The following is a 5,459-nucleotide window of genomic DNA, read 5'->3' as shown; positions in this document are numbered from 1 at the left end:
CAACAAAATCACTCATGTCATTAACACGCGGGTAGAGTTCTGCCGTTTCACTAAACATACATCTCTGTTGTTGCACCTCTGTCTTGCTCATAAACGTAAATGAAAATATCAACCAATGTTCATGTCAGCTGTAACCACAGGCTGGCTACCGATACATGCGTTTGGCAAATATCAACAAAAACATTCTGGGAGGCTCGATAGGCTATATGGAATCAGAAGGAAGGGTACTGCATATTTATTATTTGTCATCGTGTCCTTTAATCTAACGCCTTTGTGTTCAGACAGATGCATTCCGGGTTTGTGGGTTTCTGGAGAGCTGGTTGTTAGACACTGACCAGCAGCCCCGTGTTCCACCCCTCGCTGCAAGTATTGTTCTCCAAAGGAGGGAGCGTGAGGTGCCCAAATCAGAGAGCGCTGGGGGGGCGGTGCAAGGGCAGGACAGGCTGAGTCACATCCGTGGGAGGCAGAGAAGTCGGAGTTCCGTGGAGCTGCCATGGAGCTCGGCAGAGAATGAAATGCCCCGTGAATTTCTGACATGTGGGCTTTAACATTCCAGTGCTGTGAGCTCTCTCAAAGGTGTCTGCCACCAGCCTCCCTTCCCCAGGGGCCGCAATCCACCTCCTCCTCAGGGTGGTGTTATGTACAGGTGGGAGGAGAATTCTTATTTAAACCTTTCAAAAGCAGGCGACTTGGTAACTAATAGCACAGTCCTGTCAGGGGTGAGCACATTTCCCTGAACTAATCTCTGTTGGTGAAGAGGCATTGTTCCAACTCTGCCACAGGAACCCCAGCTTCCAGGCCTCCCCTCGAGCTGGGGCGGTTCTGTGCTCCTTGGGGCAAACTATGGAGTGAAAAGGAGGCTTGCAGTAAAGTGTTACTCTGACTGGAATATGAGCGGCAGAGCCTTTCCTGGTGACCTGGCTCGCATCCCTCCTAGTGGCTCCCGAGGTGTTTTTGCCCTTGTGGTTATTTCCGGACGTGCCCAGTCAGCACGCCCGTTCCCTGCTTGCAAGGTCAGAGTAGAAACTGCGGTGAGATGCAGGTGTCTGGACAGCACTTGTTTCTTCTTGTGCATTAAGGGTATAATTGTGCAATTGTCAGCTATTCTTACTGATGTCAATTAATTCATTGTTCGTGGCGGGTAGGCTGGTTTCATTCTTTTGATGACAGAATTCAGGAAAATTGGAAATTTGCTTGTTTAAACTGAGAGACTGAATATACAAATGAACAGTGGCCAGACAATATATAAAAATTCCAAGCTACCATCTACTGTCATCAGCCCAGGAAGCCGGCCTAAGTCAGACTTACAGAAAGCCAGACCGCTACCTCTTCCAACAACCCAGGAAGTCAAACAAAAGCTTTGATAACAATTGGCCCCAAATGACCAGGACATGATTACAAACTGACAGCTTCCCGAATTTTTGTCCCCCCTTGCAACTGAGAACCAACGGAAGAAAGCCAATCAGACGCCCTAACTGACCACAGGGAGGCCCACCGCTGACCAGCTGCCTCCAGCTCCCATGCCCACAGCCTCTCAGGGCACACCTGGGCCGGGCGCTCCCTCTCCTGCCTGCCTTGGAGTCTCTGCCAAACACGCGTGATGGCGGCTGACCCTCTTGCGGCAGCAGGTTCTGGGTAAGTAGCCTCTGCTTGTCCTTGCTTGGTTGGTCTTTGTTTATTGCCACAACTGTAAAGCAGAAAGGCACCCCGAGGTCATCTTGAGGCCAGCCTGGCCCCCGGGCTGTCTCCCTGGAAGGACTGGGCATCTTTCTGGAGGTGCTTCAGGGCCCTCAGCAGAGCCTCTCCCAGGGAAACCGCTGAGGCCTGGTCCCCCTTCATTTAGGCGTCCCCAGGGGGACACCAGCTGTTCCCTTCCATCAGGCAGGCCCCTCGGTGACTGCCAGCTTTCAGGGGCTCCCAGGGGACACGATTTGCTCTCTGACTTCCAGGCCAGATGACTATTCTGTCCTTGGCTCTATATATTGGGAAAATGAAATGACAAGTCTCTTGTTCGGACCACGTTTCTGGGTATGAAATCCAACTCTTGGAGAGCACGGACCTCAGTGGTGCCTGGTGTAACCCACTGGCTCCAACCCAGGTGAATGCTTGGTGGACCCTACTGGTTCTCCTCCCTAAACTGAGTAAAAGATGATGTTCAGGGTCCCCAATTAAATGGGAGACAGAATCTCAACGTATTAGTTAGGAACAGAAGATAAACTAGGTCAGAATGAGTCGGCACCCTAGATCTCAACTATCTTAGGAAAGGCTGTATTTGCATGAGTGAGAACTGCAAATTGAACAAGCTACATATTTGCATCTTGGTTGGTTGTAATGGACAAGCACTCATTTCTGCTTCAATCAGCTCAGCTATCTGAGAAAACAATGTAGCAACAATACAACCCAACTTTTCACCTGTGCAGTCAGCCAACACACCTGACTGCAGCCAGGGTCTCCTGCCCACTGGAGCAAAGCCAAGACCTTTTTCAGTCTAGCAGGAGAGGGAGGGCACAGACCCGCTCCAGGTCTCCAGTTATTCCTTCCCTTGCTAGACATCATGCACAGCACATAGCACACGGAAGCTTCTGGAAAACCCTGCAGTAAAGGAAGCCTGCTTTACTTTCATCAGCGTGCACCATCCCTCGGGAAGTCTGGAATACAGACAGTGCTCAGGTTACGTCAGACTCGATGTACTTCGTTTCATGGTTACGTCGCCATCTTCCATCTATTTATAAAAAAAAGTTCCGTCATTTTGACGTGTGTACATATGTGCTTTATGTTTTCTATAATTTATTTACCACAAGTAAAGGTCAGGAATTGTTATCTTTCTTTGACATTTTTTTACTGTTTCACTTCATTACTGCTGTGTATGTGCTCCACGTGAGTGACGTAGGTGCTTATGTAGGTGGGTTCCGACTTACGCTGTAGGAATGGATCTCGGACGTCAGCCGAGGACCTACTGTATGTCTTGGGAAATATTTAGTCCAATCTGTTAAATGAAGCCCAGAGTTGGGTGGCCTACGAAGGCTACACAATTTCAGTGACAGATGCAGGACAAGCTCCCTGCTCTCGGGGAAGCAGTCCTCACACACCTGCTCAAATGTTTCTCCTCAGGATTTAAAACAAAGGAATCTTACAGGATAACTCCAGGACGTCGGAGCCTCCTGCGGCCAAGCACAGGTCCTTGAGGGCAGCAGGACTCGGACCTGAAGGGCCCTGGGGCTCACCCACCCGAGGAAGTGACTGGCTGGAGGACACTGCTTCCAGGGGGGGTGCATGACACGCTGTGTCTCAGGTACCGTGGTGTCCGGGCTGCTCGCCTGTCTACCGCGGGGTCAGAACAGGGATTGAAGGATTTCTCCTTTTAAGAACAGGGACTGCACCCACAATGGGTCAAAGTGTGAGACTGTGACAGGCGGTTCACACAAGACCCTCCAGGTGGCACCTGGGAGATAGGAAACACAGAATCTCATGGGAAAGGAGAAACAACAGACCATCTGAATGAGACGGAGGTCAGACCAAAGGAGATGCGGTGCCCATGGTGCCCTGTGTGCAATGGGGGTGGTGCCAGGACCGCCATACTCTTCCCCATCTTGGAGAAGCGTGGACACAGCAAGCCCACACCCTAATGGTTGAAGACGGTGGGCTGTGGCTGGCATGGCTGAGGCAACTTGGTTAGTAGTTTGAGATACTGCCATCCAAGAGCCTTCATCATCCGAGGCCCCCACCCACCCCTCACCTTTTTCGTGGGGCGAGGGAGCTGTGGTTGTGTGTGCAGGGAAACTGGGCTCAGAAAGTGCCTGGAACAGAGCAAAAGCAGGAAACCCAGAAAAGGGCAAGCATGAGGCATGAGGCACTACTCTCCTTACCTGACACGGCTTCCTGCCCAGGTCCTGCTGAGGCCGGTGCTTTCTATGCTTGAAGCTGTCATAACGGGAACTGTAAGCAAGTTTAGGAAACGAGCCCCTTCTCCACGTGGATTGTTTCACAGTCTTTAGTGCATCAAGCAACTGCTTCTAAGACACGCAGAAAAATGAATCGCAGACCTGCTCCTCTGTGGCAGCGAGGAGCACAGCCTGGGGCCGCGTGCTCCCTCTTCTGACATCTCAAGAGCCAGCGCTCTCCGCTGCGGGGATGAGCTCGCCTGCTGCCGGGCGAGGGCGCCCACCTTGATGCTGCCTTTCTCTGGAGGTGACTACGTGTAAGTAGCTCATAGCTCATTACAGGCAAATCATTACAAAACACCAGAGTGAGAGGCTGGGAATAAACCAGGTCTGTTCATTAATGTGACCCAGAAATCTTGGATTCTATTTCAGATTTTTTTTTTTTTTTTTTGGTCTATGGAATCCAGAAATCACTTTAGCCTCTGGATGCTTCAAGTTTCTCCTGAAAGGAAAGGAAGGCAAAAGGTACCCACTGCATAATGGGGTTGGAGACTTTTGGTGCACTCTTGGAAAGTGGCAATGCAGTCTCCATGAGGCAGTCATTCTCTTCCACAGTGAGTTTCTGGGGCAAGGGTACAAGAACCAAACCGACTCCCTATTCTTTCAACACTGCCAGGAAAAGAATTCTGAACACTAGAATAAAAAGAGCATGCGTCCTTTTCAAAATAAGTTTTAGAAGGAAAGGGATTTGCTATGTTTTCTTACCAGGGCTTTAAAAACAAATCACTTCTGGAGATTCTGACTCACACTGAACGAACGGCCCACAGCTGACCCTGGGCCCTGAGCACAGACCCAGACCCAGACCCAGCCTGCTGTTAAGGTTTTGGTCCCTTGTATTTTGGGGGAGAGGGAGAGTGGAGGTTTGTTATCAACAAGGTCTCCTTGCTACCTGGTTTAACTGATTAAAGGTACAATGCATATTACCTTGAAATTCACAAACTTTCATAATAAGAGATACATTTTGATTCTTATACAAAATTCAGGTCAGTTAGCCTTGTATGACTGCTACTATTTAAAGCACAGATTTATAGTCCGATGGTTATTTTAAAACTTAGTGCATGCTTAGAATATAAGACTTGACAGTGGTTTGTGGTTCTGTCTCCTAAAGCCCGAGTCATTTGGTATCTATTTTTATCTTTGAAAAGAGCAAAGGGGTAGTTGTGTAAATGTACCCGTGAACTAGTATTTACAGATGAGCCTCCCAGCCTGACTCCCTCCCCTGGGCAGAGTGAGGAGGTGCATGAAGACACATTAGTAATGACAATTAACAGCTACATTAGCACTTTAGAGGAACTGCTCAAACCTGGTTTTAGTAACCATCCCACAGAGCAGCAGAGAAGGTGTCGGTGACTGTGTAGGTGCGGTGACAGCTGCATCCTGAGTGGGTCCTCTTTAAACAAACAAGAAAAAGCAAACACAAACTCAAACCAGCTCATCAGGAAGACAGCACACCCCTGACCTCTCAGAAAGAGCTCTGATGGTAATATTCTCAGGGCACCAACCAGGGACCAAAGCAGC

Source organism: Myotis brandtii, unplaced genomic scaffold, assembly GCF_000412655.1.
Source record: "Myotis brandtii unplaced genomic scaffold, ASM41265v1 scaffold395, whole genome shotgun sequence".
Taxonomy (NCBI): Eukaryota; Metazoa; Chordata; class Mammalia; order Chiroptera; family Vespertilionidae; genus Myotis; species Myotis brandtii.
This window is presented reverse-complemented; position numbering follows the sequence as displayed.